Below are 14,508 nucleotides of genomic sequence, written 5' to 3' on the forward strand. Positions count from 1 at the left end.
ATAAGTTTTCTTTTGCAGCTAAACTTTTAAAAGTTGTCCTTATGGCAACTGATGTTATAGTGATACATGCTTTCTAAATTGATTCTAATCGCTTTTGATACATGAGTTTCACTGTGCATTCCATATAATCAGCTTTAATCAAACCCTCTTATTACTTTATCTGGTGGTAGCCAAGTATCAGAAGCACCTCCATGAGAAGGAGATCATGGTGGAGAGAAAATTAGGATGGCTTTTAGCAATTTCACAATTATAAGCAATTAAATCTGCATTGATGCATTGCAGCAAATAGGATGTTTGAATTGGAAACTGGATTTTGCAGCTGTGATATACCTTATATGTGGAATGATCTGCTGTACAGCATAATTAAAAATGACTGCGAATCATACCTACATTTCATCCTTGGCACTATGGCAGAACCATCCTCATGTGGATTTGAAACAATTAAATTTGTAGTGCAGCTCGGAAGAGCTGCAAATGTGCTCCACTATTTTTAGATACTGTTGTCATCAACAATGTGCAGAATCTTGAGAAGCAAGCCTGATCCAGGAAAATGAGAACAAATGCAGAGAAGGTTTCTTCAATGCATCTTTGATTGAAGCTTGATATATAATGGGCAAGAAAACAATTACTGTTTGCAAGCACATCTGAAAGGCCAGTGACATCACTCAAAGTGTTACTGAATTCTTAAGTCAAGTTATTTTCTTGCATTCAATACTGAAGATCACTTCCTTAAACAAGTCCTCAGTTCCATTGAGTCAGAGCAAGCCTTTACTTGTTCAATATTTAGGTCATTCTAGCAGGAATGGATACTGAATAGATGCTCTTGTCATATATTGGGATTAGGAAATATAAGCCGCCACTCACTCCATGACTTCAGAAAGCAGTAAATTAAACATTCTATTAAACTGTGATTCATGCTGTAATTTACCACGGTGTTCATTAACAGAAAATGTTAATTGTATAAATTAAAGTTAAGAAGATAATTATCTGCCCACATTTAAAGAGACACTTACAAGCACTGGTAGTGGTTTGTAGAGTTATGAGCTTTATATTTATGTCTCACTGAGTACACATTGACTTCTGGCCTCCTTCTTCACTGTCTAGCAATAAGATGTTTAACATTCAGCAGGTAAATAAATAGTAATTTAGCAGTAATAAACAAGCTTTCTTATTCAAGTATGGAATATAGAAAACAACAAAAAGCAAAGTATCCTTCACATAGTGTAAGGTTGTTTCCGAAGCAAGATTTCTAATTGTAACCTATCATGAGTTTCATTTTTAATTATCAAACTTTCTGCTTTGTTGATTCCTTGACATTTTCAAGACAACTGCCGAATTGGAGAAAAATGGTGCAAAATATAAGGGTAATTTTTTCTGATTGTTACATCTGTATGGGGTATCTCATGCTCCTGGAGAAAAGGCCTGAGATCCATAGCACCCGTTCTAACTAGTCCATGGGCAGACACAGAAAGCTCTTGCCTGAAACATTAGAATATTGAAATAATGCAGGAGTAACATCAAAATGTCCCCTCACTCCCGTGCCATCTTCTGATCATTACAGTAGTGCAGCAGCTTCTCATTCTGTTCCTGAGCCATTATCCCTGGTGATCTTCGAGGATCAATCCTTGACTCTCCCTCCATGTTTCACCTACATGCTGCAGTTTGGCAACATCATCCAAAGGCCTGGAGTTAACTTTCCCATATATACTGATAACACCAAGTCCTAACTCACCACCCTCTCTCACGACACCTCGACTAATTGTATATTATCACACTGATTATTCAACTTCCAGTACCAGATGAGCAGAAATTTCCTCCATTTAGTACTGGGAAGACTGAAACTATTGGGTTGAGAGAGAGATAACAAGGTGTAGAGCTGGATGAACACAGCAGGCCAAGCAGCATCAGAGGAGCAGGAAAGCTGACGTTTCGGGTCTGGACCCTTCTTCAGAAATGGGGGAGGGGGAAGGGGGTTCTGAAATAAATAGGGAGAGAGGGGGAGGTGGATGGAAGATAGATAAAGGAGATCCACTGAGGTCTTTCCTGAGGGAGGAGAGTTGACTTTGTTTTGTCGAGGTTTTGAAGGGTTTTTCGCCATGAAGTCTAGGGAGTTCTGTCACCTCTATCTTACCAAACTTGTGTCATTAATTACCTACCAATGGTATCTCTCATGTCTAATTTCAGCCCCATCTTACCAGGTGCCATTGCCAAAACAATTGGCCAACCAGTGGATATCCACTGATACCCCAGCATCCATTGCACCCTTTGAAAGCCCATTGTGCAGTAGGACAAGCACTACCAGTCCAGAGCTGTCTTGTATATTTTCTGACATGGATGTGGCATTCAGGGAGGTTGGCGTCCTGTTTTACAGGCAGAATCCCAGAGGTCCTGCTAGAAGATATAGTGCTGATATGGGAGATCCTCCTCCCCATGGTTAGCAGTCGAGACCGTATCACCCAACCATGCCAAACTGATACAAAGTTGCCACCCAGGATAAAGCAATCTGAAGTAACGCACAGCACTGTGGGAAGGTCAATATCCTTCTCTACTCCCTCTGGGTATCCACTATCCACTCTCCAATCCCTCTCACTCACTGTTTCTCTGCTACTGTACCTACTTTCATTAAGCTTCATGCTTTACCACTCTCACTAATGCTGCAAGGCAAGGCAATGCAAGGCGGGGATGCTATGAGCACCCAGATAGTACTCTCTCACCCAGAGCCTATGACAGCTAGTAAGGTGCACGGGGATGTAGTCTGGTCCAGTTCATGAGCTGGTGCACAGTATCTTTGCTGCAGCATTGCAGTGATAGCAGTTCATGCAACCTGCAATGTGGCGTTGAAATGCAGAAGCGGATTGGAAATGTGCTATGAAAAATTCTTAGAAGCTGGCACAGGTGGACCCAGTGCCCGTGGATGTGGGGAATGGGTGGCTGGTTCCTGTGCAGCGTGCCTTGAAATGTTGGTGTCCAACATGGAGGTCCTTTAGAGCAAATGGCGAGCTGAATCGGTTAGATGCCCACTCTGGTTTCATTTTCAAGTTTGTGTGTGTCCAGTTTCTTTGGCATGTTTGGTAAGATAGGTAGCTAAATATTAATGAAGCAAACTGTGACATTAACAAGGCACTTAGGAAGTGCTAATCTCTCAATTTGGCAATACTCCACTGAGAGAATCTCCCCATGCTGCTTGTGAAAAAGATGGAGCGAGATGATCTCAAAATCGGGATTGAACCTTGCCGCAGTTTTTTCTGATTCTGTCATGCATCTCACCGCAGCCCACACCGTTTAGACCTCTATAAGATTCTGCCCTATGATTTTGCTCCCTGTTGAAAACCCTGTTACCTAACAACTTATTCCATCATTCTCCATGGCAACAATCTAAATTAAGCCAGTCTGTTTACAGCTTTGGTGTTGCATTTGATCCTGAGTTTTGTGCCATTTCTAAGACTGTCATTTCCCACTGCCGTATAACAGTCAACTTCACCCATGTCTCAGCTCATCTGCTGCTGAAACCCTCATTTGCATCTTTGTTATTTCTGGACTTGACTATTTTAACACACTCGTGGCTGATGTACCACGTTCTAACCTCCATAAATGTGAGATCATCCAAAACTCTGTCGCCTGTGTCTTAACTCATAACAAATCCCACTCCCCTATTACCCTTGTAGATGTTGACATTTATTGGTATCTCGCCAAGCAATGTCTAGATTTTAAAATTCAAATTCTTGTTTTCAAATCCCTTGATGGCCTCACTCTTCCTTTTTCTGTAGTCTCTGTCTATTATCCCTGCCCACCATGCTTCTCTGATTTGGTCCCTTGTATAGCTTCAGTCATTGTTGCTCCATTGCTCGATGCCATACTACAAATGCCTAAGGCCGATGAGCTGGAATTCCCTACCTGTGCCTCTCTGTCTCACTTTCTTCCTTTCAGGTACTTCTTAAAGCCTAGTTCTTTGACTACACCTTTGGTAACCTGCATAACATCTCTTTATATAGTTCATTGTATTATTTAATTAATTGGAGGGATTCTCGGCATGAGACTATGCATGATATCTCGCCAAATTCACCATCTTAATTGCCGGCCCAAGCCCATGGCATGTATCTAGTGAAATATCCGCCTCATTTTACCATGCGTCATTCCCAGAAGAACTTGCCACTGACTGGATATTTGCCCAAAAGACCAATATCCCTTGCATCTGTGCCATTTTGGAAATCCCACTACAGACCTGGATGAGCCTCTAGAAGCTGCTCTGCTTGGATTTGGAGACTATGAGGAGAGATGGCTGAGAAGGAGAAGTTGGTACTACATTTCTCCTGAAGGCCCTGGTGGATGGGGTGTTCCAGAGAAGTGGAGTTCTCCTTCCCAGAGGATTGGCAGACCCACCAAACTATGCCACCCTGGTTAGACATTGCCACCTTGGACAGTCCTGTCTCCAAGGTGTGGAGAACTGGGCTGCAGTGCTGAAAGTAGGACAGTGACCTTTCCTGCTCTGCCAGGATGAGTGCCACACTCTGCTCCCTGCTACCTCACACGCACTGTATCCCTGCCACCACACTCACCTCACTCCAAGGTTCATGCTGTAATGCCCCCTCTTGTTGCATGCGACACCCTCCCTCACTTACTCTCATAATGCCCCATCCTTTCACACCACTAACCCTGCACACCTTCTGTGTTGCCTCCTGACTCTGTCAGAACACCTCAATAGCTTTTCCTCACATGCACCAGTCCTAACAGTTGTGCCACCCACACAATGACTGGTTTAGCTCACCTTTGGGCTTTGTTAAAGAAGCCAGTCCATATTGTAGCTGAACATACCCAAATCCTCCTCGTCACAATGTTGAATTAAATAAAATAAGCTCCAAATCACCAATATTATCTGATATATCAACTACAAAGTTGCATTAGCTAACATGGCACAATTCTTAACAACATCCAAGATAACACAATTTATAATATCATCAAGCTAAGCAATTAGGATTGCATAAAGTATCTGTGTATACGTTATCCATTGGTAAAATCTACAATTTCACAGACACAGTAGAAATTGAAATATAAATTTCAGCCAAAGTTACTGGGCTTCCCACATGGCATGGCAAAATAGCAGTGTGGGTGGAATTAAGCCCTTAAGTGGTTATTAGTAGCCCTCAATAGACTCAAGGACAGATGGGCCACCCACTGCCTTGACTGACCCCTATAACATTTAAGACATGTTGGGACAGTGAGGTAGGTGGCAGGCAAGCCACATTACCGGAGTTTACCAGTCACATCCCAGCCTTGAAAATTATAGGCCTGGAGATTATAAAATTCAGCCCAAAATGGTCTCTATCTGGAAGGAATAATATAAAAGGAGAATGTTTTTTACATGTCACTAGTCTGGGAAACGTTGACATTTCGGGACCTGGGTGCCTTTATGCATTAATCACAGGAAGTTAGCATGCAGTTAAAGGAAGCAATTAAGAAAGCAAAGAGAACATCATTGCAAAATGTTTAGAGTATGAAAGTAAAGAAGTTTTATTGCAATTTTATAGAGCCGTGATGAGACCAAACTCCAAATATATATGATGTCCTTCGCTAACAAGGTATATCGTAACTTTGGAGGGTTTGCAATGTAGATTTGCTGGACATATTTGCTCGACATATTTATTGAGATATGGGAATTGTCCCATGACAAGAATGTAAGTAACCTGGACCTGTATTCCCTGGAGTTTAGAATAATAAGAGGCGACCTCATTGAAACATCTTACAATATGTCAGGTACTTGATAGGGTATATGCTGCGATGATGATTTCCCTGGCTGGGGAGTTTACATTTTGAGATTGCAATCTCAGAATAAAGGCTATTTAAAACTGAGCTAAACGTGCTAAATTGCCCCATAGTATCTAGGGATGTGCAGACTAGGTGGATTAGCCATGGTAAATGTTGGGTTACAGGATAGGGTGGAGGGCTGGAACTGGGTGAGATGCTCTTCGGAGGGTCAGTGCAGACTTGATGGGCTGAATGGCCTCTGTCTGAACTTTAGGGATTCTGTCATTCTATGGTAAACATCAGGTGAGACTGGACTTATGAGTGTTCAAACTACAGGCGGTCTAGGACTAAGGACAGAGTGGAATCTTACTTTAGCTGTGCAACTTAGATCATTAAACTCATTGTGGAGTGTGAGTACAAAGATTCTAGCTCTGACCTACCAGGCCAGTTCTTACAATCTAACCACTGGTGCTGTGAACCACCTTGGCAAATCTTCTGCTTTCTTTGAGGAGTGCACCTGCCTCTGACTAATGAGTTCATTGAGCAGGACCTCCAAAACATGTCAGAAATGCTCAGATGCTTCCAGCAGTTCGTTGGTCTACTGTCTTAAATTGTTAAATCACTCTTAATCATTGAAACTAAAGTGCACTCCCCTTTGGGATGTGCAGGCTGCCTCACTATGGCATCAAGGAGGCTCAAATTTCTTTCCATTAGGAAAGATAATAATGAGCATCATAAGTACCTGCTGGCAGCATGCCAATTTTAATCAAATCAGACACAAATACCAATATGCCTGTCACCCACATGATCAGACATAGAGAAAAATCACTCAGGACCAGCTCTTAAGTCACCAGTCAGCAATCACGATTTTTAAAAGTTTATTCATTTGTGGGATGTGGGTGTCACTGGCTGGCCAGCATTTCTTGCCCATCCCTAGTTGCTGTTGAGAAGGTGAGCTGCCTTCTTGAACTGCTGCAGTTCACCTTCTGTGGATTGACCCACAATGCCATTAGGGAGAAAATTCCAGGATTTTGATCAAACAACAGAGAAGGAAGGTGGTCAGGAGGTGAGTGGCTTGGAGTGGTACTTGAATGTGGTGGTGTTCCCATATGTCTGCTGCCCTTGTCCTTCTATGTGGAAGTGGTCGTTGTTTTGGAAGATGCTGTCTGAGGATCTTTGATGAATTTCTGCAGTGTATCTAGTAGATAGTACACGCTGCTGTTACTGAAAATCGGTGGTGGAGGGAGTGGATGTTTGTGGATCTAGTGCCAATCAAGTGGGTTGCTTTGACCTGGATGGTGTCAAACATTTTGAGTGTTGTTGGGCCTGCAATCATCCAGGCAAGGAGGGAGTATTCCATCACACTCCTGACTTGTGCCTTGTAGATGATGGACAGGCTTTGGGGTGTCAGGAGCTGAGTTGCTTGCCACAGTGTTCCTGGCCTCTGACCTGCTGTTGTAGCCCCTGCATTTATGTGGTGAGTCCAGTTGAGTTTCTGATCAATGATAACCCCCAGGATGTTAATAGTGGGGGATTCAGTGATGGTAACACCATTGAATGTCAAGGGGCAGTGATTAGATTGACTCTTATTGGTGATGGTCATAGCCTAGCGTTTGTATAGTGTGAATGTTACTTGCTACTTGTCAGCCCAAGTCTGGATATTGCCAGATCTTTTGCATTTGGGCATGGACTGCTTCAATATCTGAGGAAACGTGAATGGTGCTGAACATTGAGCAATCATCGGCGAATATCCCCACTTCTGATCTTATGATGGAAGAAAGGTCATTGATGAAGCAGCTGAAGATGGTTGGACCTACAGCACTACCACCTTCAACAACCACGATCACTGTCCTAAGTGTCAGTTAGGACTCTAACCACCAGAAAATTTGCCCCCTGATGTCCATTGATTCCAGTTTTGCTAGAGCTCCTTGACGCCACAGTAGATAAAACAGCTTGATGTCAACAGCTGTCAGTCTCACCTCACCTCTGGAATTCAGCTCTTTTGTCATGTTTGACCCAAGGCTGTAATGAGGTCAGGAGCTGAGTGGCCCTGGTGGAACCCAAACTGGGCGTCACTGAGCAGGTGTTGCGTGATAGCACTGTTGATGACACCTTCCATCAATTTACTGATGATGAACAGTCGACTGATGCAGCAGTAAAAACCGAAAGAACTGCAAATGCTGTAAATCAGGACTGAAAACAGAAGTTGCTAGAAAAGCTCAGCAGTTGTAGCAGCATTTGCGAATGTTCCTCTGTTCTGAGGAAGGGTCACCGGATCTGAAACATTAACTCTGATATTTTTTTCACAGATACTGCCAGGCCTGCTGAGCTTTTCCAGCTACTTCTGTTTTTATTCCTGATGTGGCTGTAGTTGGCCGGGTTGGCTTTTTACGTACAGGACATATTTGGGGACAATTTTCCATATTGTTGTGCAGATGCCAGTGTTGTAACTGTACTGGAACAGCTTGGCTAGGGGAGCGGCAAGCTCTGGAGCAGAAATCTTCAGTACTAATGCTGGAACATTGCCGAGCCTGTAGCCTTTACAGTATCCAGTACCTTCAACTGTTTCTTGATATCACGCAGAGTGAATTAATTATCTGTAATGCTGAGGACCACTGGAGGAAGCCAAGATAGATCATCCACTCGGCACTTCGGGCTGAAGATTGCTGCGAAAGCTTCAGCCTTACCTTTTTCACTGATGTGTTGGACTCTTCCATCATTGAGGGTGGGAATATTTGTGGAGCCTCCCCACCACCACTCAGATGTGGATGTGGCGGGAATGCAGAGCTTAGATCTGATGCGTTGGTTGTGGAATCACTTAGCTCTGTCTGTCATTTGCTGCTTTTGCTGGCTGGCATGCAAGTAGTTCTGTTTGATGGCTTCACCAGGTTGACATCTCATCTTCAGGTATGCCTGGTGCTCCTCCTGGCATGCCCTCCTGCACTCTCCATTGAACCAGGGTTGATGCCCTGGTTTGATGGTAATGGTTGAGTGGGGGATATGCCGGGCCGTGAGGTTACACATTGTGCTGGAGTACAAATCTGCTGCTGTTGATAGCTCACAGCGCCTCATGGATGCCCAGCCTTGAGTTGCTAGATCTATTCAAAGTCTGTCCCATCTAACACGGTGATAGTACCACACAACACGATGGAGGTTATTCTCAGTGTGAAGGCGGGACTTTGTTTCCACAAGGACTGTGCGATGGTCACTCTTACCGATATTATCATGGATAGATGCATCTGCAGCTGGCAGATTGGTGCGGATGAGAACAAGTATGTTTTTCCTTCTTGTTGGTTCCCTCACCACCTGCTGCAGACCCAGTCTAGCAGCTATGTCCTTTAGGACCCAACCAGCTCAATCACTAATATTGCTGCCGAGCCACTCTTGGTGGTGGACATTGAAATCCCCCATCCAGAGTGCTTTTTGTGCCTTTGCCATTCTTAGTGCTTCCTCCAACATGGAGGAGTACAGATTCATCAGCTGAGGGAGGACAGTACGTGGTAATCAGCAGGAGATTTCCTTGCCCATGTTTAACCTGAAGTCATGAGGCTTCATGGGGTCTGGAGTCAATGTTGAGGACTCCCAGAGCAACTCCCTTCTGACCGTATGCCACTGTGCTGCCACCTCTGCTGGGTCTGTCTTACTGGTGGGACAGGCCATATCCAGGGATGGTGATGGTGGTGTCTGGAACATTGTAAGGTATAATTCCGAGAGTATGACTATGTCGGGCTGTTGTTTGTCTAGTCTGTGAGACAGCTCTCCTAATTTTGGTACTAGCCCCCAGATGTTAGTGACAAGGACTTTGCAGGGTCGACAGGGCTGTTTCTGCCACTGTCTTTTCCAGTGCCTAGGTCGATGCCAGTCAATCTGTCTGGTTTCATTTCTTTGAGACTTTGTTGTGATTGGTACAACTGAATGGCTTGCTAGGTCATTCCAAAGGGCTATTGAGATTCAATCATATTGCTGCGGGTCTTGAGTCACATGTAGGCCAGACCAGGTGAGGATGGCAGATTTCTTTTCCTGAAGGACATTAGTGATTGGGAATTTTAATTTTGTTTCTCCCTTTCAACCCTTGGAGTGGAGGTGTGGGGCTAATATTAAATTTTAATGCCCTAGATCTAGGTTTAACTCTGCTAAATCATCACATAGAACAAGAGATTCTGTGAAATATACTTTTGATTATTTGAAGCTGGACACGTAAAGCCAAAGTAAAGTTTTCTTTATTGGTGGGAATGACATTCATTCTGAAAAATAAGCAATATTTAATTTAATTAAAATGTAATGGAGTTTGAAAGTGATATGAGGCTGTACAATGACATTCAAGCAGTAAATCAGTTTTTTTATGTGTCTAGAGGAACAACTCAATGTTCAGTGTAAATCACAAAATGTTGGAAAAAAACTGGATGAAGTGAAAAAAGAACATTACACTCAGAACCTCAATGATCTGCATTCCAGTTATCCATTGTCCTTTTCGCGGGATAAAGCATTTTACAAGATCATAAATCAATGTAAAATTAGATTTTGTAGCACAAAGTGAGGATATGCAACCCTTCATGTTTTTGCCAGCATTTTGCCAAAGTAATCCAAAGCTGAACCAACTATCTTTTTCTCTAACCATAGCTTTTTCCCTCATTCGTATATCTATCCATGTTTCTTTTAAAGATTTCAATGTGTTACTGCCTCAAATACATTCTGTGACATAGAACTCCATACTCTAAATGCATAGAGAAAAATTTTCTGATATCTGATTGTTTTAGAGACAATTTTCAGTTGATAACATTCTGTCACTATGTTGTTGACAGTGCTAATAAATGACATTTGCTCATCAATAATCTGTTAACTGATGCTCAGTTTATGTTTGGCCTGAAAATGGACAAAAATTTGAGCCCTAGAGGTGAACTGACTGGTTGCCCATGACATCAAAACAGCCATTGAATTCCTTAGCAAAATTGAATTAAGTGGGAATTGGGGGAAAACGTGATTGGAATTGATGTCATTTGCTGTATTTTTAAATGTATTTTGGTTTCTGTAACACATACCAAAGAGACGTGTGTTCTTACGAAGACAGATATCTTGAAGTTTATTTATGACTCTATTTATATGGTTATAATATTAGACATAAGAAATAGGAGCAGGCGTAGGCAATCTAGCCACTCGAGCCTGCACTGTTATTTGACATGATTGTGGCTGATCTCACCTTCACCTCAACTCCAAGTGTCAGTCTGCTCTCCACAATCCTCCTACAAATGCACACATTGTCTGGATTCTGTGCTTAAAGATGTTACTGGGCATTACATAGCCGACTGACTGAACAAATCACGCTAAGTCAGGACATAGGAAGTGCAACTGAAGGCAACAATTGGGTAAAAAAAATTACATAGTACCTTCTGGGGAAGGGTCTAGACCCGAAACATCGGCTTTCCTGCTCCTCTGATGCTGCTTGGCCTGCTGTGTTCATCCAGCTCTACACCTTGTTATCTTACATAGTACCTTGTTCTGTACAGGTCCCAGATGACCTGTAGAGGGCATGTGCTATTGACATTTCCAACTAACAGCAAGCTGTACTGTAGAACCTCATGGAAAATAAATGGACAAATGTAAGTCATGCAGACAATAGACACCATTTGTTCGTTGGCTTCAGTAAACTGCAGCCTGTTTCTCCTGATCATTACATCAAAGGTTTCATAATTTTAAAATGTTCCATTAGTTTTCCTTTTATCTTCCTCCGTTCCATTGAAAGTGCGCTCTAACTTCTCTTTATATCTATAGTTTCTCATCTCCAATATAATTCTGATGAATTTATACTGTACACTATAACTTTTCATTCCTTCTATTGTAGGATCTCAAACCTGCACAAAGTATTCTAAAATTGGCATTACCATTACCTGCTCTAAATTGGCTGATTTTTTTGCTCTTGTTTTTTGTGACCACCCATCTCCTGCACTCCCCACCTGTTCTTAAAACACATCGTCTGTCAGTTTAGTATTTCATAACACAGAACAAAGGAAGTATCATTTCCATATTGAAATTTAGAGTCATATCTGACCCAGAAGCAGACAATTCAAGCCTATAAGTTCTAAGCAAGCTGTAGAGCAAACTGCTCAGTTGCAGTGCCCATTGTTATGCCTGGAGCCCTGCAAGTTTATTTCCTTCAGATGTCCATTCAATTTCCATTGAAATCATAGATTGTCTCTGCTTTAAAATCCTTTTGAGCAATAGGTTTAGGTCATTACCACTCTGCATAAAAAGTTCTTCCTCAAATCTCTCCCGCATCAGAAAACATGAGCAGGAAAATGTGAGGTGTTTGTGCTTTGGGGTCAGTTTCTCACATGAAACACAGCTAAACTCATATTGTAGTCTTATGAAGTGGTTTTATAGTTTACAGTGAAATTGGGAAAACTCATTGAAAGAGGCTTGGGGATAGAGAAGGAACAGTAAGGAAGGAAGATGAAATATGAGTAGTAGATGAAATACATTCAAAAGGAAAAGACTTTCAGTGAACACTTGTGAAAGACAGTGAGAGAACACAGGGGATTATTAAAATGAATTGTCAACTTTGTGGTCAGAGTTTGAATCCACTTCAGATGCTAGTTGTGAGGGATGAGTCTTGAGTCTCAACTTATTTTCTCAAATATCTGAATTTAAAATGAGATGCTTGTTGTCCCAATTAAGGATTATTTTATGAATGTGCCATGATTTTGCCACTGGCAGAATGTTCCCAGTGCACTCCACCCCTCCAATCCAAATGGCCTATTGGCTTCAATCTAATAATTTTCAATTTAGATCCATGCCTCATAAGTGTGCCTCCAAGATGAGGTACCCTTGCGGTTTCTGAGATTCCTCAAGATGTGACATAATCATCTCTCCTAATGGGGCTGCAAAAGCTACGGAACGGTTAATAGTTAGTTTGTGTGGATATGGCTAACTAGGAGAATACCTGCCAAAAGGGTGCTGTACTGGATTAATGCCAACAAGTGTGGGCTAGAAGCCCATTTTGTTTCAACATTAAGGTCTCAAAGCCTGGGATAAAATTCAGTCCCCTGTAACATCAATTGTCTTCAGTTTCACAACCAAGAAAGATAATTCAATTTCTGTTATGGTAGTGCAACTCAATTTATTCCATTGCCAATGGTTTTTCTGTTAAATAAGTGCAAAATCAAAATTTATATCGTAAAGGATGTGTGCATGTAAAAAAACAAAATTAAGTACTCTTAAATAACTCTTAAAATTTTCAAAATTCCATTGCTTGATCGTTCCAATTATGGTGAAAGATGGTAGCTGGCCTGTGTTTTAATTTCTACAGCAATATGCTCCACTTCATTACTTAATTTTTATCCTTTTAATGGGAGAGCAATTCCAAATGTGTAACCCATCCATTTATAATATAGCTGTAGAAAATATTCAATAATTTGAATTATTAAGTATTTGCAATGATATTACCTTGTTTTAAATCTTGGCTGAAATTAAAACCCATTTCAAGCAAGTCAGTTGCCACATCCCTAAAATAGCAGACAATTAAGCTGATGTCACTAATATCACTCAGCATAGTATCTAGGTTACAATATTTGATGGATATGTACTTAGGTTCTCAACTTCCACCTACACACCGTCTACTTCTCGTATGGAGCTTCAGGCTACAAAAGACCTAAAGCATCTCTCTCCATTAGAGAGAGACAATTGATTATATATGAATTGTGGGTGACTACTCCATAAGCATTGAGGAAGGTAAGGAGGCATAGCTCCATGAACTACCACAAACACGTTGTTGGATTTATTCTGCACCACATTCCGGTCTTGAAAGTGAAACACCTCTTACTTTTTATCCCAACCATGAAATAAATTATATCATAATAGAAAAGAACAACATGTGAATGAATAGCAATGCAAATAAATGTTCTTTGGCCAAGATGCACAATTCTGGTTGCTTTCCATTGAAAATTGCTGGAAAGTATCTGTTGTTGGATGTGGATTGATGTGGAGGTGCCTGGGGTGGTACTAGGTCAAAAATCACATGACAGCAAGTTGTAGTCCAACAGGTTTATTTGAAAACACTAGCTTTCCGAGTCTCGTTCCTTTATAGGATTGGATTATTTCATTTTTAGTTGTTCATGGGATGTGGCAGCATTTATTTTCCATTTGTAATTGCCCTGGAGAGGGTGTTAGTGAATTGATTTCTTGAACACTGCAGTCCTTGGTTATAGGGACACCGATAGTGCTGTTAGAAAGAGAGATGAAGACTTTGAGCCAACGATAGTGAAGGAGCAGCAGTAATTTCAAGTCAGGATGATGTGTGACTTGGATGAGAACTTGCACATGGTGGTATTCCCAGTGTCTGCTGCTCTTGGCCTTCTAGATGGTAGAGGTCATGTGTTTGGAAAATGCTGTCAATAAAGACTTGATAAGTTACCACTTGGTGATGAAGAGAGTGAATGATGAAGGTGTTGGATAGAGTACCAATCAAGTAGTATTTTGAGCTAGAGCTTCATGAGAGTAGTTGGAGCTGCACTCATCCAGGAAGTGGAATGTATTCCATCACACTTTTAGTTTTGTCTTGTGAATGATGGACAGGCTTTGGGGAAGCAGGAAATGAGTTATTCACCGCAGTATTCCAAGTTTCTGACCCGTTCTTGTAGTTGCAGTACTTATATGGTTGCTGCAGTTCAGTTTCTGGTCAATGGTAAACCAAGGATGGTGAGGATGGGGTTTTGGCAATAGTAATGCCATCGATTATCAATGAGAGGTTGTTAGATTCTCTGTTGCTTTGGA

At 41.8% G+C, this 14,508-nt stretch overlaps 1 protein-coding gene across 3 annotated transcripts in view; it reads left to right on the top strand.

Annotated features, from left to right (window-relative positions):
* The window catches only part of LOC109938224 (uncharacterized protein C8orf48 homolog), a 91,224-nt gene that overhangs the window by 64,416 nt on the left and 12,300 nt on the right, over window positions 1-14,508 (top strand). The gene's annotated exons all lie outside the window — the stretch shown is intronic.

The sequence above is a fragment of the Rhincodon typus genome, chromosome 14 (assembly GCF_021869965.1).
Source record: "Rhincodon typus isolate 14 chromosome 14, sRhiTyp1.1, whole genome shotgun sequence".
Lineage (NCBI taxonomy): Eukaryota > Metazoa > Chordata > Chondrichthyes > Orectolobiformes > Rhincodontidae > Rhincodon > Rhincodon typus.